This window comes from Orcinus orca, chromosome 20 (genome assembly GCF_937001465.1).
Source record: "Orcinus orca chromosome 20, mOrcOrc1.1, whole genome shotgun sequence".
NCBI lineage: Eukaryota > Metazoa > Chordata > Mammalia > Artiodactyla > Delphinidae > Orcinus > Orcinus orca.
In genome coordinates, this window is record NC_064578.1 from 50532859 (window position 1) to 50550241 (window position 17383).

At 45.1% G+C, this 17383-nt stretch overlaps 1 protein-coding gene and 2 long non-coding RNA genes across 3 annotated transcripts in view; 1 reads left to right on the top strand and 2 right to left on the bottom strand.

Moving 5' to 3' along the window:
- The window catches only part of ZC3H4 (zinc finger CCCH-type containing 4), a 43363-nt gene extending 42896 nt beyond the window's left edge, over window positions 1-467 (bottom strand). The window contains exon 1 of the mRNA XM_049702865.1: window positions 63-467. The gene's annotated coding sequence lies outside the window, so the exon portion shown is untranslated. The remainder of the gene's footprint in view (window positions 1-62) is intronic.
- Window positions 148-7209, top strand: LOC125962657 (uncharacterized). Its single transcript, XR_007474094.1, has 2 exons — window positions 148-249; window positions 6866-7209. It is a non-coding gene; the product is annotated as an uncharacterized LOC125962657 (long non-coding RNA).
- On the bottom strand, window positions 3856-15255 carry LOC117201788 (uncharacterized). The gene is made up of 3 exons (XR_004483892.2): window positions 14460-15255; window positions 8793-9073; window positions 3856-4767 (listed from the first exon to the last, which is right to left on the bottom strand). It is a non-coding gene; the product is annotated as an uncharacterized LOC117201788 (long non-coding RNA).
- Window positions 15256-17383: the final 2128 nt, after the last annotated feature.

Here is a 17383-nt window from a genome sequence, read left to right on the forward strand (position 1 = left end):
ACACTTCAGCTCTGAGGGCTCCTGATAGTAATGGGTATATATTTTTTCAGTGTCGGAATCACCTCTGCGCCGACCTCCGCGTAGGCCGCGCGGCCTAGGCCTCAGCGGGCCGCTCGCCGCCTGCTTTCTCCGCAGCCCACCCCTGGGGTCACTCGCTCACAGGCGCGGGGCCCTCATCGGGGCGAGAGCACCCCCACACACACACCGCTGCGGGCCCGGGAGTGGGAGACCCGGGGGACACGGACACTGGTGGGTAATTCGGTGTAATTAGCGCGGGCCGCGCGCAATGGAGCAAGCGAGGGGGAAAGGGAAAAGAGGAGAGCGAGCGAGGGCGATTAAAAAAAAAAAAAGTAATTTAGGAAAAGGAAACGGGCCGCAGAGACAGGCCGACTGTCTGTCTGCCGGCCCTTGGTGCCCCGGCTTCCCGGCCCCCGCCGCAGTCAGAAATTCATACAAAATGGCGGCTCCGGCCCGGACGTGCCAAGAGGCTGAGGCGGGAGGAAGGGCGAGGTGGGAGGGGGAACTGGGAGGCGGAGGCGGCGTCACGTGGAGGAGAGAGGCACAGACTGCTCTCCCGAAGGGCCGCGGAAAGAGCCGAAGGGAGAGAGTGAGGCCGAGGCAAGGCGGAAAAAGCCGGAAGGCGCTGAGCTGAAGATCGCGAGAGGCGGAAAGAGCCGAAGTTGTTAACGGGGGTGGGGCTAGAGAAAGAATGGGAGGCCCCGGGGAGCCGGAAATAGCCGAAGCGAATCGGGACTGGGAAAAAACGAGGAACTGAGGTGATCCGAAAAGAAGCGAAGGCGGTGTCTAGGGTGGGTGACAGGAGGCGGAAACAGCCGACTGACGCCCGGCGGCGGTAATAGGATTTAGATGGAAAGAGCTGAAGTGTGGGGCTAGTGAAGCGATTAATTAAGAGAGTAAAAGACTTTGAGGAATTCGCTCGAGAGCAAGCGGGGAGAACCGAAAATTGCTACCTTGAGGGAAGGCGGGAAGAGTCGAAAGTTTTAGGTGGGAGAATGGGAAAGAAGGAATTCGGGCTATGGAGAGAAAAAAATAACCGAAGGCTGGAGACCGGGTGCCTGGAGTTGTAGGTTTCCGGAGGATGAAGCAGAACAGGCCCGGAGATGACATCATTAGAGACCTGGGTTGATGATGTTATCCTTGGGCGGTGCGGGTGGGCGGGGAGGGCGGTCCTTGGTAGTGCTTTGGGGGAGTTAAGAACCTAGAGCTTGCTTAGTAGGTGGAAGATCTTAAATGCCGGACATGGGAGCACTAACCGGGTTCGAGTATAAAAACGTAAAATCTTTTGATCCTCACAACTGTACTAAGGGGAGCTACTATTGGCTGCCCATTTTTAAATTTTAAAGTGAGAATTATTTTATTTTTTTATTGGCTGCTTTGGGTTTTCGTTGCTGCACGCGGGCTTTCTCTAGTTGCGGCGAGCGGGGCTACTCTTCGTTGTGGTGCGCGGGCTTATCATTGCGCTGGCTTCTCTTGCTGCGGAGCGCGGGCTTTAGGCGCGCCGGCTTCAGTAGTTGCAGCACGCGGGCTCAGTAGTTGTGGCGCACGGGCCTAGTTGCTCCGCGGCGTGTGAGATCTTCCCGCACCAGTGTTCGAACCCGTGTCCCCTGCATCAGCAAGCAGGTTCTTAACCACGGTGCCACCAGGGAAGTCCAAGCTGCCCGTTTAATCGGTGCAGACTGAACCTCGCGGTGTCTAGGTACTTGGCTCTTGCCCCCAGCAAAAATTCTGTTCAGTCCTGTTTACAAGAGAGGATCTTCATTCGATGCTTTTGTGAGCTCCTTGTATAGTGCCAAGTCCTGTAATGGGCGAATGGAACATAGTTTCTTTTTGGAGCTTAAAAACTGAATCATGCCCCAGGGGAAAGAAACTCTAAGTTGAAGAGTAAGGGGGGCTCCTATTATACTGGGGGACAGGGTTGTTTAAGCTGAGACATGAAGAAGAGATAATTCCAGGCAAAAGAAACAGCTTATTTCAGGCCCTGAAACAAGGCAAGGACGACTTAGTTTCCAGGAACAGACAAAATCCTGGAGACAGAGGCGCCAGATCACCCGCTATATTAATCTTACTATAAAATTTAAAATGTCCCAAACCTGGTCTGGGACACAAGCTCTTCGTGTGGGTGATTTACAACCTCCTTCAGGGAAGAAATTGGCATTCCTGATAAAGTGAAATGATTAAGCCATTTTCTATTGAATTTTGATGGAATGAAACTTCTGGGAAATCAGTGGCCCACCCAGTTAACAGTCAGCTGACTGCCAGCCAAGAATCTGCTATCTTTAACTGGATCATCTTTTCTTCCTGGATCTAATCTGTAGTCTAATAGGGTTATTTAACAATTCTCTTCTATAAAATGACCTTACCAAGAGAAAATGTTTCAGTTGGCCTACAAGAGACCTTTTTTCCTTGCATGCATCATTGTAATAAAACATTGGCACATGCTCATAACTAAATTGTCCAAAAAAGGGTTTTTTTTTGTTTTTTTTTAACACACGGAGAGCTAGTAGAGCAGGATTGTGAGAATGGAAAGGAAAAGCACAGAAGTGGGTCATTATGTGTCATTGTGAAAGGTGCCATTCCCCTTCTATGCCTTGATTTCTGAACCCCGTGTATTCTAGTTATAGACAAAACAATACTAGGTGAGACCACAGACCATGTCTAGGAAGATGGTACCCTGTCCTTTCAAGATCTGGTCTCCAGTTGGCACCATTTCTGAAGCTTCAATAAGCCACAATTCTAGAGGGCCTTCTGCTTTTGAGGGCCATTTCCTTTTAGGTAATGAGGAAAATGAAAATGTCAGCGAATCCCAGGGAGCAAGATTTCTCCATGCTTTTTCAGTGTCAAACTACAACGTTGTCCACCAAGAGCTTCTGACATTCTAGATGACACTTGGACTTAATATTTAATTGTTGATTAGGGTCCAGACTCAGTAAAGTTATGGAAGATTCTCATGTTTCAAAGTGATTTTTTTCTGCCAGAAAAGACAGCCCTGAAAGACATTAACCAGTTTTGTATCAAACTTTCCAACTTAATTCCGGCATTTTTTCCCCCACTGTCTGTACATATTCATATCTCATGTCCTCCCTTGAACCAGCTTTATTTTTCTGCTAGTTCCCCCATTGATGAGTTAGGTAACATCTTTGATATGTGCTCACCATGGTTTTGTGTGAGGGTGATGTTTTTAACTTTAAAAAATTTATACTGTGGGGTTTCCCTGGTGGCGCAGTGGTTGAGAGTTCGCCTGCCGTTGCGGGGGACACGTGTTCGTGCCCCGGTCCGGGAAGATCCCACATGACGCGGAGTGGCTGGGCCCGTAAGCCATGGCCGCTGAGCCTGTGCTCCGCAGCGGGAGGGGCCACAACAGTGAGAGGCCCGCGTACCGCAAAAAAAAAAAAATTTATACTGTGAAAACAGATAGTAAAGTTCAGGGATGGTGATGCTGGCAGAAATAGGGCAGAGGCCAAAAAAAAAAGTTTCCAACAGTGATGACAATCATTATTGCAATGAAGGGGAATTGATGACCCTTCCAGTTGGAAAGGATCCAAGGTAAACAACCTGCCACCAGTGGCTGGTAAGTGTGAGAACTTTTCACAGAACTACCTGTGCCTTGAGGACCAGCTTGGGTTCAGTCCCCAATATAACACTTCCACTAGATGCTGGGCCTGCCCACTTCATCTCTTGGTGCCTCAGATAATGCACCATCACCTGGGATTCTGTGGCCAGTCAGTGGTCTTCACAGAACCCATGAATATGCCAAGAGCTGATTATTAGTACTGGAAGAATCAATCACCAGACAGATCATGGCTTTTTATAAAACCCCAAGGTTTATTTCTCCTTGAGGCTTACCAGAGGCCCACAGACTACCCTTATTTTTATTTGTTTTTATTACTTTATTGAAGACTAGCATACATACAGAAAAAATATAATCACGAGTATTGTGAAAATTAATAAACAGAAACCTCACTTAAGATGGAGTCAGGGACTTCCCTGGTGGCGCAGTGGTTAAGAATCCACCTGCAATGCAGGGGACATGGGTTCGAGCCCTGGTCCGGGAAGATCCCACGTGACGCGGAGCAACTAAGCCCATGCATCACAACTACTAAGCTCGCGTACCACAACTACTGAAGCCCACGTGCCTAGAGCCCGTGCTCTGCAGCAAGAGACGTCGCCGCAAGGAGAAGTCCGCGCACCGCAACGAAAAGCAGCGCCCCCGCTCGCCACAACTAGAGAAAGCCCAGGGCAGCAACGAAGACCCAACGCAGCCAAAAATAAATAAATAAATAAATTTATAAAACAAAAGAAAAGATGGAGTCAAGAGGCCAGAAGGGGGAGCTCTCATGCCCTGCTCCTTGATGCCAATTGTGTACCTCACGGAAAGAAACTACCTTGCACTCCCAAACAGGAGGGGCAACCGCTTTACTATACCAAAGGAAGAATTTCTCCTCACTTAGCAACAGCCCAGCCAATGAGAAGTCATTGCCACCCCTGAACTCCTACTTTCCTCCAACGAACTTTCATGTAGAATAGCCCCTCCCAACTCCCCCCTTTTCCTTATAAAAGCAGACTCCCTTCCTTTGCTCTCTGGGCTTGCCTGTAGTTCCTCATAGATTGTGAGACCTGAATTGCAATTCTTCTGTTCCTGGATCAACCCATTTTGGTGATAAAATAACCCGGTGTTTTATTGGTTTTAGTTCAGCATTATACAGCTTGATAGGTTTACATGAAGTCAATATGCCATGTAATCAGCACCTAAATCAAGAAACAGAAAATTATTTTTTTAAAAGGGGGTAGGGTGGAGAAAACAAACAAACAAACAAAAAGAAAACGGGAAAATGATAAGCCAATCCAGAGCCTCCTCCTGTCCCCATCTAGTCACTATCTCTTCCCAGGGTAATAACCCTTCTGACTTCTAACCTATGCTCTTTGGAATCTGGCTTCCTTTACTCAACATTAGATTTGTGACATATAGTTGAAGTTCATTCATTCTCATTTCTGTGTAGTATTGCACAGTGTGACTAAACCAGGTATTGGTGCTAATGTGGAGCAACCAGAACTCTCCTACACTGCTGATAGGACTATAAATTGGACTAACCATGTGTATTGTGATTTATATTAAGAAATACATATTTGGTCTTTGTCCCTGTACCTTGCACTGAGCTCCTAAAGCCCTAGAACTTTCCTAAGTGATAAGAGCTATAGATAAAGGTGCCTTTTCTTATTCATACAAGCCCCTTTCAACCACACCTGAGTTTATGTTAATGAGGTGACTTTTGGAAAGCCACAAAGCTGGTTGCCAGGGGAACCAATCAGGAGATTAGAGGTTTGCAACTTTTAGTCCTACTCTCCAACCCCTAGGAGAAAGGAGAAGGGCTGGAGATTAGCTCAATCACCAATGGCCAATGATCTAATCAATCGTGCCTATATAGTGACACCTCCCTAAAAATCCCTGAGCTATGGGGTTTGGAGAACTTCTGGGTTGGTGAATAAGAAAACATCCATGTTCCAAGGAGGTGGTACACTCCACACTCCAAGGGGAAGGAAGCTTCTGTGTTGTGGGGTTTTTTGTTTGTTTGTTGGCCTCTCCACATGGCTTGAGGGATCTTAGTTCCCCAAACAGGGATTAAAGATTGAACCCGCACCCTGGGCAGTGAAAGCGTGGAGTCCTAACCACTGGACTACCAGGGAATTCCCGAAGCTTCTGTGTTCTGTGCTCCGGATCCTTCTGGACCTTGCCCTATGCATCCCTTCATCTACCTGTTCTGTTAGCATTCTTTCATATCCTTTGTAATAAACTGGTAATCTTCTAAGTAAACTGCTTTCCTGAGTTCTGTGAGCCACTCTAGCAAATTAATTGAACTGGAAGAAGGGATTGTGGGAACCTGCAATCTGTAGGTACTTGCCAACTTCACTTGAAGTTGCAGGTGGGCCATCTCCTGGAACTGAGCCTGTTAGGGAATCGTGGACCGAAACCGCCCGCCTTGGCTAGACATGATGATAACCTCTTGCATGAGCTGTTTCGCAGCAAGTGGTCCCAGTAAGGCTCAGGGTGCTGCCACCGAAAAAGAACTGGGAGAATGCGGGAGGGGCCCAAAGGAGGGAGGACACGCCAGCCCACAGTATGTCTTGTAAAACTAACCCAGAAGAATTCAGGAGGGGCCAAAAGGAGGAGGGAGGAGATGATATGTCCTGCCAACCTCCCAGAAAGCCTCACGCTGGAATCCATCTTGGTTGAGAGATACGTGCGCCTCCAGGAAGGATCCTAAGTCAGAATAATTGGCCAGAGACAACCGGAAACTAACCCCGTCACTGTAAAACTTGAGACTGCGAACCATGTGACAGAGCAGTTCTGCCGGGTTCCCTTACCCTGCTGCTCTCCACCCAGGTGCCCCTTCCCAATAAAGTTTTTTGCTTTTGTCAGCACGTGTGTCTCCTCGGACAATTCATTTCCAAGTGTTAGACAAGAGCCCTCTCTCGGGCCCTGGAAGGGGTCCCCCTTCCTGCAGCAAGCCCTTAACTTGCAGGATCTCATGCTAACTCCAGCTAGTGTCAGAACTGAATTGAAGTGTAGGACCCCATGCCAGTTGGAGAATTGCTTGGTGTGGGAAAACCTCCACTCATTTGGTGACCAAAATACAGAAGTATTCTAGTAATGGAGAAACACAGGAGTTCCCTTAGAGCCACTTTGAAAAATAGCCTGGCAGTTATCAACTACAGCTGAACGTACACCTACACCAAGATAGAGCAATTCCAACCTGTGAAATAAAATTCATGTTTTATGGCAAGATAAGAAAAGTTTAAACATAAAAATTTTTTCTCTGCCCTTTGGCCTCCTCTCTCCCCTCTGCAGCGCACTGTGTATCTGCATTAGGCATCGACCAAGCCTCCCCCATTGGCAGAAATACCTGCTCTACCATAAAGAGAAACATTCTCCAGGCATCAACAAGACAACTCCTTAAAAGATAACATTCCTTCTGGATCTTGTAAGGGGACACAGGACCCATCACTTTGTACTCACAGATCTGGATTGTGCAAACTATCTATGTCATTTAATGTACAGCCTTCTGTCTCAAAAACCTATATAACTGTGCTTTGACCTGTAATGGGTGGAACGGTTCTCAGAGCTTTCTGAGAGGCTGTTCCCAGGTTATAATCTTCCATTTGGCTCAAATAAAATTTTCCATTTCTTTCCTAGATCAACTGATTAATTTTTTTCGTTGACAAACCCCAAAGTATATATCCAACAAGTGCATACAGAAGGTACAAACAAGATTAGGGTTAGTAGATGCAAACTATTACATATAGAATGGATGGACAATAAGGTCCTACAGTATAGCACAGGGAACTATATTCAGTGCGATAAACCATAATGAAAAACATGTAAAACTGAGAATATAAAAAGAATATATAGGGCTTCCCTGGTGGCGCAGTGGTTAAGAGTTCGCTTGCCAAGGCAGGGCACATGGGTTCGAGGCCTGGTCTGGGAAGATCCCACATGCTGCGGAGCAACTAAGCCCCTGCGCCACAGCTACTGAGCCCGCGTGCCACAACTACTGAAGCCCTTGCGCCTAGAGCTGGTGCTCCGCAATAAGAGAAGCCACCGCATAGAGAGGTCCATGCACTGCCACAAAGAGTAGCCCCCGTTCGCGGGAATTAAAGAAAGCGCGTGTGCAGCAAAGACCCAACGCAGCCAAAACTAAAATAAATAAATAAAGATTTAAAAAAAAGAACATATATATAAAACAGTCACTTTGCTGTCCAGCAGAAATTAACACAACATTGTAAATCAACTATACTTCAATTAAAAAAAATTTTTTTTAAAAGGTACAAACAAGAATGCTCACAGCAGCACTATTCGAAAGAACCCCTAACTGGAAACTTCCTAAATGCACATCAATAGTAAACCATACAAACTGTAGTGTAGTCACCACTTTTGAGAGCCCCTGGATCACTGCATTATAAGACCCAAATGGCAGAGTCCTCTGCACTTGTAGGGACCTAGGGCAGGCCATCCCAAAATATACCTCAACGGCATATTGATAATTTCGAATGAAAGTTACTGAAAAAATGACTGATACAAGAGGGACACTTTGACCTTCCTCTCTGTCTCCCTGAAAACAGGAAATATATCTCCCATGTGAAAGGTGTCTTCCCTGTACTGAGAGGTAGAAAGACTCCCTTATCACCAGAGACAGGGAATTCAGGGCCAAGAAGGCTATATAAACAATATAAACAGTTACTTCTTTACCAATTTACTACCCAAGCCCAAACTTTGCTTAAATTCCTTAGTAATGAAGCACCCAAACCTAAGTTTCTTTGTTTTGTCAATTACTCTCCAATTTATTATTTCTTTGTCTGAAAGAAACAATTTTTGTCTAGAAGTTGCCTGTTTTGGCCACTTCTTAGGTTCCATTTCTATGAGACCTCCATGGGCAAGGATTAAAATGTGTCTCTTTTTCTCCTGTTAATCTGTCTTGTGTCAATTTTATTACTAATCCAGCCACAAGAACTCAAGAGGGGTGAAAAGAGAAATTTCCCCTCTCCGATACACTATATCTTGGACCAGCTAGAGAACCTCCTCTTGCATGGGACCCAGAAGCTTTAGAGTTTTCTTTGCTGATGAGTGAGAGCAAGTCTCCCAACCATGAAGCAAATTGCCTCCAGAACTCCAAGAGGGCCTCCAATCATTTTGGCTTTTTTGTAGTGCGTGGGCGGGGGAGACACAAGTTTCAGCAACTCGCCTTTTGTTTTGGAAAAAATATTGCATTCCAACATACCTCTTCTTTTGGATCTCCAAAACATCTTTGAGCAGGCAGGTTCCTGTATTTTTCTGAGACAGAACCTTCTGTAATGCCCATAAGTCTAACCAATGCCTCCACGGCACACGTTTCATCGTACTCTTGGAACATCATAATTCTGGCAAAAGATTTGTTTTTTCTAGTTCCTGGGGTGGCTCTAGGATGGGTTCTTTGCGCCACGGATGAGCAGTCCTTTAGAGAGAAGACACATCACACGGCGTAGAACCAGCACCAGCAGCTGGCTCCAACCTCTGGAAACCCTGGGGAAAAAAGGAGACCATTGGCCAAAGAGAGACATTACGGTGTGTTGGATCCTACTGATTGCCAACCCGATAGCTATTTCCACCTCTTTCTTGCTAATCCAACCTTGGATTTATTGGGGAGGTCAGAGGTAAAGAGGTCCAGTTTAGATGATCCTTGGTCTACCTAATTCTTAAGGTGATGATGTCGCCCCCTAGAGGACATTTTGAAAATTATGGAGGGAAATTATTTTTGGTCGTCAACTGATTCTCAGGGGGACAATATTGCTCCCTTGGGGATGTTTTGGAAATTTGCGTGAACTTTTGGGACATCACAATAATGAGGAGGTTGTTACCTACCGGCACTAGAGGATAGGGAGTGGGGATGATAGGATGTCCTGCGACATTACGTTGGTAATGAATGATTACCTAATGAACGCAGTTAACGATAGTTCATAAATAATGGAAAGAACAGTTTACACTAAGGTATATTAAGCTGTCATGCTGAACTTTTCCAGTTCTTTTGGAATTGTGTGCATAGCAAAGTCATGGTAGACTCCTGGAAATTTACAAAATGTATACCACTATGTTTGGGGTAATAAAAATGTTTTGGAACTTGATAGAGATGGTGGTTGCCAATGGTGGCTGCACTAAATGCCACTGAACTGGTCACTTTCAAATGGTTAATTTTAGGGACTTCCCTCGTAGTCCAGTGGTTAAGGCTCTGGGCTTCCACTGCAAGGGGCACGGGTTCGATCCCTGGTTAGGAAAATAAGATCCTGCATGATGTGACGCAGCCAAAAAATAAAATAAAATGGCTAATTTTATGTTATGTGAATTTCACTTCTGTAAAAAAAAGTTTAAAAATATATAAATTTGAGAATATATCATTACATTGAAATTTCTCTATAAGCTTTAGAAATGTATAAGGGGAAAGAGGGAAAGGGGACACTTTTAGATGTTGAATGAGTCTAGCAGTGCAGAGAAAATAATTTATAGAGCAGTTAGCTTTACTTTTCAGGGTTCTTTTTAACAAAGTGATCATTTGACAAGAGTTACTAAATACTCACAGGTGAAGGCTCAGATCACTCCCTAACCAAATGCAAATGAGTACATGCCATGGAAATTAAGGTCAATTTCAAGGTCAACATATTAACAAATAAATCATTCAACGCTAAGGATCTGTTTTCACTCTTCAAAAGAGATTGACTCCTTTATTTTCCTTTCTATGATCCATTTACATTTCTCTTTAATAATATAAGGCAACTCAGCAAAAGTGTTTATTTCCAAAGTCTTATCCAAAAGATACTTGATATAGCCCTCTGCTGCCCAGTCATTCCATGACTTCTAAAAGTCTTTCCTGCACAGAGATTATTTGATCCTGTCATTGGATCATTTGATCCTGTGATTGGAAATAGTAGCACGGCATAGTTCGATAGCTTTAGATTCAGAACTTTAAAAAAAGTTAAAAAAAAAAACCTTTTTATTATGGAAAAATTCAAAGATACACAAAAATAAAGGGAAGAGTAAAATGAACCCTCATGTACCCATCATCCAAATTCAACAATTATAAACTCATAGCCAGATAACCAACAAGGACCTACTGTATAGCACAGGAACTATACTCAATATTTTATAATAACTTATAAGGGAAAAGAATCTGAAAAAAATATATATGTATGTAAGCCCATGAACAGGGTGGAAGTGGCCTGCTCTTTCCTGACTTAGCTCAGAAGTTAAGCAGTGTCCCTTTTGCCACATTCTATTGGTCAAACAGTCGCCAAATCCAGTCCAGTTTCAAGGAAGGAAACATAGACCTCCCACCCCTTCAATGGAAGTAGTGTCAAAGGGATGTTGCGAGAAGAGTATGTAGGATGAGAGATATTATTGTACCCATCTTTGCAAAATGCCATCAGCCACAGTGATGATCAAGACAACTTAGTGAGGGACTTCCCTGGTAATCTAGGGGATGCCAGTTCCACCCCTGCTTGGGAAACTAAGATCTCACATGCCACGGAGCAGCTAAGCCCGTGCACCGCAACTACTGAGCCCACGTGCCACAACTAGAGAGCCGGTGTGCCTCAACCACAGGGCCCATGCGCTCTGGAGCCTGTGTGCCACAATTAGAAAGAAGCCTGCATGCCGCAACTAAGACCGGACGCAGCCAAAAATAATAAATAAATAAATATTGATTTAAAAAAAAAAGAGAACTTAGTGAATCCCCTTGTCGCCATAATTTTTTCCCTAGTTGACATCATTTAACGCTGGGGAATATTTGGAGTTAAATATAGAAATGTTCAAGTGACCCAGACCTCAGGAATGAATTTTTAAAAATTTATTTATTTATTTATTTTTGGTTGCATTGGGTCATCATTGCTGTGCACAGGCTTTCTCTAGTTGTGGCTGAGCAGGGGCTACTCTTTGTTGCAGTACGCCGGCTTCTCATTGTGGTGGCTTCTCTTTTTGCGGAGCATGGGCTCAAGGCATGCGGGCTCAGTAGTTGCAGCACACAGGCTCAGTAGTTGTGGCTCATGGGCTCTAGAGCACAGGCTCAGTAGTTGTGGCACATGGGCTTAGCTGCCCCGTGGCACATGGGATCTTCCCGGACCAGGGCTCAAACCTGTGTCCCCTGCATTGGCAGACGGATTCTTAACCACTGCGCCACCAAGGAAGTCCCAGGAATGAATCTTTTGGTTTAAGGAATTTGTGCATATTTGGCTTTTTATGTACCAGAAATGTTTAAGAGAATCTGGCCTTCCAGAGTTTCCTGGTGAGATCTGTAGTTCTCAAAAAAAATTCTCAAAACTTTTCCCTGCATTTATTTAAAGACCTGGGATGACTAACTCTAAAATAGTTTAGCAAAATAAAAATTATATATATATAATGTGTGTGTGTGTGTGAGAGAGAGAATAAATGTGTCAAAACTTAAAATTAATGAATCTAGATAAAGTTATGTAAATATTCATTGGACTGTTTCTTGTTTTTATAAATTTATTTTATTTTTATTTGTTTTTGGCTGCATTGGGTCTTCGTTGCTGTGCATGGGCTTTCTCTAGTTGTGGCGAGCAGGGGCTCGTCTTCATTGCAGTGCGTGGGCTTCTCATTGCGGTGGCTTCTCTTGTTGCGGAGCATGGGCTCTAGGCATGTGGGCTTCAGTAGTTGTGGCTCGCAGGCTCTAGAGCGCAGGCTCAGTAGTTGTGGCGCGCGGGGGCTTAGTTGCTCTGCGGCATGTGGGATCTTCTCGGACCAGGTCTCAAACCCGTGTCCCCTGTGTTGGCAGGTGGATTCTTAACCACTGTGCCACCAGGGAAGCCCTGGACTACTTTGTGTAAGCTTGAAGATCTTTTTTTTTTTTTTTTTTAAGCTTGAAGATCCAAGTTTTTTTAATTGGTTAACTTCATCTTTTTTTTTTTTTTTTTTTTGCGGTACGCGGGCCTCTCACTGTTGTGGCCTCTCCCGTTGAGGAGCACAGGCTCCGGGCGCGCAGGCTCAGCGGCCATGGCTCACGGGCCCAGCCGCTCCGCGGCATGTGGGATCTTCCTGGACCGGGGCATGAACCCGTGTCCCCTGCATAGGCAGGCGGACTCTCAACCACTGCGCCACCAGGGAAGCCTGGTTAACTTCATCTTTGATTTATTGGTGTCACTTTTTCCCTTCATTAGAATTAAAAATTAACTATAATGATACAAACATATCAGTTATATAAGTCAATATCATAAACCATAACTAATTATGAAGATACAGTATACTATAACTCATAGGACAAAAAAGGGCTATTAGAAGTCCCAAATATAAAAATTTTTGACAGAATAAAATAAAATTAAAATTATCAAATGGCTCTTCTCATTCTGTCCCTGAACTTCAAACCATCTGCACCTGCATCTCATCCTCTAGAGTAAGATAAGGGGTAAGGTCATGATTGGAGGCTGAATTGGGGGTCAGGAAGGCAGTTAGGAAAGGGCCTTTCCTAGGGGGCCCAGCAATATTTGGAAGAAACATGACAAATCTGAAGAGGCATGTGCTTCCCAAACTTGCTCATTTCAAAGACAGCCTCAAATTATTCTAAGCAAAGCAGTGCTCATTCTGGAAGAGTTGACTTGCATCTTTAGTGCTCAGGATCCTGAATTTTATTGTATTTTATTTTTTTGCTGAGCCAGTGGCTTGCAGAATCTTAGTTTCCCAACCAGGGATTGAACCTGGGCCCTCTGCAGTGAAAGCACAGAGTCCTAACCACTGGACCACCAGGGAATTCCCTAGGATCCTGAATTTTTTACATTCTCTGTTTGCCTCAAAGTACAATGATCACATATTGCAATTATCAAATAGATTTCCAGGCTTAAAAAAAAATAAAGAGATTTCCCTAGTGGTGCAGTGGTTAAGAATCCGCCTGCCAGCGCAGGGGACATGGGTTCGAGCCCTGGTCCGGGAAGATCTCACATGCCATGGGGCTACTAAGCCCGTGCGCCACAACTACTGAGCCTGCGCTCTAGAGCCCGCGAGCCACAACTACTGAGCCCCTGTGCCACAACTACTGAAGCCCGCGCGCCTAGAGCCTGTGCTCCGCAACAAGAGGAGAAGCCACAGTGAGAAGCCCACACACCTCAACGAACAGTAGCCCCTGCTCGCTGCAACTAGAGAAAGCCCATGTGCAGCAAGACACAACGCAGCCAAAAATAAATAAATACATAAATAAATTTATGAAAAAATAAAATAAAAAGACCATACACAAAACTAATACAATGTTATATGTCAATTATATCTCAGTTTTTAAAAAATTCATGATCTGGTTTCTCAATGATCCCTTTGTCCCCTGGGGTCACCATGGCACAGTCACCTGACTTCTTTTCATTCCTCCAGAGTCTGTTTGGTCATTACTTCCTCTGAGAGATGTTCCCTGAAACCACAGTACAAAATACTCCCCCTAGAGGTTATATATTGCCTAGTACAGGGCTGGGCATTGAGGACATCCTCAGGGAAATGTAAAGGAATAAACCTATCAGATAGACTAAATTCAGAAAAATGGAGAGTGAGTTCACATTCTCACAATATTATTTCCTGACTCCTACACTAAGCCAGACACTGTCAAAGCTCCTTCTTTTCCTTGACAGCACTTCTCAAAGTTTCTGTTTATTTTTCTGCCACTTTCAGCAGAGAAAGGAACTAAAGTCAGGGAGAGAAAGAGAATTGGGGTTGGGCAAGAACGGAGAGAATAGGAGAAGAGAGAATTGGGTGGGGAGGATATTCGGGTTATCTAATGCTCTGTAGCAAATGATCAGCAAACTTGCGCTGCAGGGCTTTCTGGTTCTTAGTTCCCCAACCAGGGGAACTGGGGCCCAAGCAGTGAAAGCGGCCAAGTCCTAACCACTGGACCACCAGGGAATTCGCAGCAAACAATTATTTTTCTTACAGATCAGCACTTTGGGCACGGCTTGGCAAAAATGGCTTCTCTCTCCTCCCTCTGGGGTGACTTGACTGTCTGCCAGAGGGTCTCCTTCCAAGACGGCTCACTCACGTGGCCAGCAAGATGGTGCTGGCTGTTGGCTGGGGCTGTTGGCCGGGCTGAGGATCAGAAGCTTTGGTTCCTCTCCACGTGGACGTCTCCATAAGGTGCTTTGTCTTGTGCTAGTATGGAGGCTGGGGTTAAGAGCAAGTGTCCCAACAGAAAGTGGAAGATGACCACTTCCTTTTTTTAAAAACATCTTCACTGAGATATTCGCAGACCATGCAATTCAGTCGTTTGAAGTGTACAATTTGGGCTTCCCTGGTGGCGCAGTGGTTGAGAGTCTGCCTGCCGATGCAGGGGACGCAGGTTCGTGCCCCGGTCCAGGAATATCCCACATGCAGCGGAGCGGCTGGGCGCGTGAGCCATGGCCGCTGAGCTTGTGCGTCCGGAGCCTGTGCTCTGCAATGGTAGAGGCCACGACAGTGAGAGGCCCGCGTACCTCAAAAAAAAAAAAAAAGAAATGCTGTAAAGTGTACAGTTCAGTCATTTTGGATGTATTACATTATTAATTTTTTAAAAATTGTGGTAAAATGTATAATATACAATCCACCATTTTAACCAGTTTTAAGTGAACAATTCAGTGGCATTAAGTACATTCACAGTGTCATGCAACCATCACCACTACCTACTTCTTTTTCATCACCTTTTGTATCTGGGTTCGTTCACTTAGCATAATATTTTCAAGGTTCATCCAAATTGTGGCATGCATCAGTGCTTCATCCTGTTTTGTGGGTGAATATTATTCCATTGTATTGATTTGCCACAGTTTATTTATCCATTCGTCACCTGATGGATGGATTTGGTTGTTTGACATTTGGCTATTGTGAATAATGTTGCCGTGATGATTGGCATACAAATATCTGTTTGAGTCTCTGCTTTCAATTCTTTGGGTATATGCCTAAGAGTGGAATTGCTGGGTCCTATGATAATTCGACGTTTAGCTTTTTGAGGGGAGGCTGCCCATTTCTTAAGGGCTGGACTCAGAAATTGGCCCAGCATTCACTTCTATCATATTCTATTTTTTAAAAAATAAATTTATTTATTTCTTTATTTATGGCTACGTTGGGTCCTTGTTGCTGCGCGCGGGCTTCCTCTAGTTGTGGCGAGCGGGGGATACTCTTCATTGTGGTGTCAGCTTCTCATTGTGGTGGCATCTCTTGTCATGGAGCACAGGCTCTAGGTGCACGGGCTTCAGTAGTTGTGGCATGTGGGCTCAGCAGTTGTGGCTCATGGGCTCTAGAGCGCAGCCTCAGTAGTTGTGGTGCACGGGCTTAGTTGTTCCACGGCATGTGGGATCTTCCTGGACCAGGGCTCGCGCCCGTGTCCCCTGCATAGGCAGGCGGACTCTTAACCACTGCGCCACCAGGGAAGTCTCTCCATATTTTTTGAATGATGTATTTAAAAAAAATATTTATTTATTTGGCTGTGCCGGGTTTTAGTTGAGGCATGAGGGATGTTTACGTGTGGCATGTGATGTCTTAGTTGCAGCATGTGGGATCTAGTTCCCTGACCAGGGGTCGAACCCAGGCCCCCTGCATTGGGAGTATGGAGTCTTAACCACTGGACCTCCAGGGAAGTCCCTTGAATGATATTTTGACCTCTGATGAATTGCTACCCTTTTCTGAGTCTCAGAGTCATATTGTAAAAGGGGAGGAAATATCTATCTCTGAGGTTCATAGGGTATGTACCTCACTGGACAAGGTCAGAGCACATAGCAGGAGCTTAATGTACCACCAGCAGTATAACCTCCTGAGGAAGCACATGGGCCTGGATTTGAATCCTAGCTTCACTACTTCTAAGATATAAGACTTTGTTCAGGCCACTAATATCGATACTTAACTTTGCTGGACCTCAGACTCTTTAGCTGTGAAATGGGAATATTAAAGAATTTATCTACTCTTGCAAGGGTTAGAGAAATAATCCATATAAAACCCATTTAAATTCCATGAGAGGGCAGCTATTTTTAATTCTTATTTAAAAATTAAAAAAAAATTTTTTTACTGTTCTACCCCTAGCACAGAGACTGATGGTTGACAAGCACGTTCTAGGGATTGAACCAGGGCCCTCGGTAGTGAGAGCGCAGAGTCCTAACCCTGGACTGCCAGGGAATTCCCAAACAAGTTCCCAATAAGTATTTGTTGAATGAATAATAAAAAGGTATTTTGCCTAGGGAAAATACATATTAGCTATTATTAGCTATTACTAACCTACAAGATTCCCCACCTGCTTCATATTATGATTTAATCTCTTACCACCCTCTCACTCTGCTCCAGCCACCCTGCCCTCTCCACAGCTCCTTAATTACGTTAGCATGTGCCAGCCTCAGGGCCTTTGCAGCTGCTGTTCTGTCCAGGAATGCTACATTTCCCAGTTATCTACCCAGCTTGTTTCTACGGTTCCTTCAGATCTCTGCTCAACAATCACCTGTCACCCTGTAGTCCCATATCCTGTTTTAATTTTCTCCAAAACATTTATTGAGGGCCTGATTTATATATTTTTTCCTTTGGGCCCTCCTCAAGGGAACGTAAGTTCCATGAGGGCAGGATTTTATCTATTTTACTCACCACCCTATTTCACAACATCCCCGTTACCGGGATTTCGGCAGACGCTCCATTTTACTTGCTGAATTGAAGGCCTCATAAACAACCACTTGGGTATCCTTGTGGGGCCAGAAGCCGCGCGGATTTTTGGCCAGGATTGGCAGGAGACTCCATCACGTAACTGGCTGATGCCCGCCCAGCTCGGAGGCTAAGGAGGTCCACGTGGTTCCAGGGTCCAGGGGCAGGCGGGGCTTGGAGAAGGTAGTGCGCAGGCGCGATCCCTGGCGC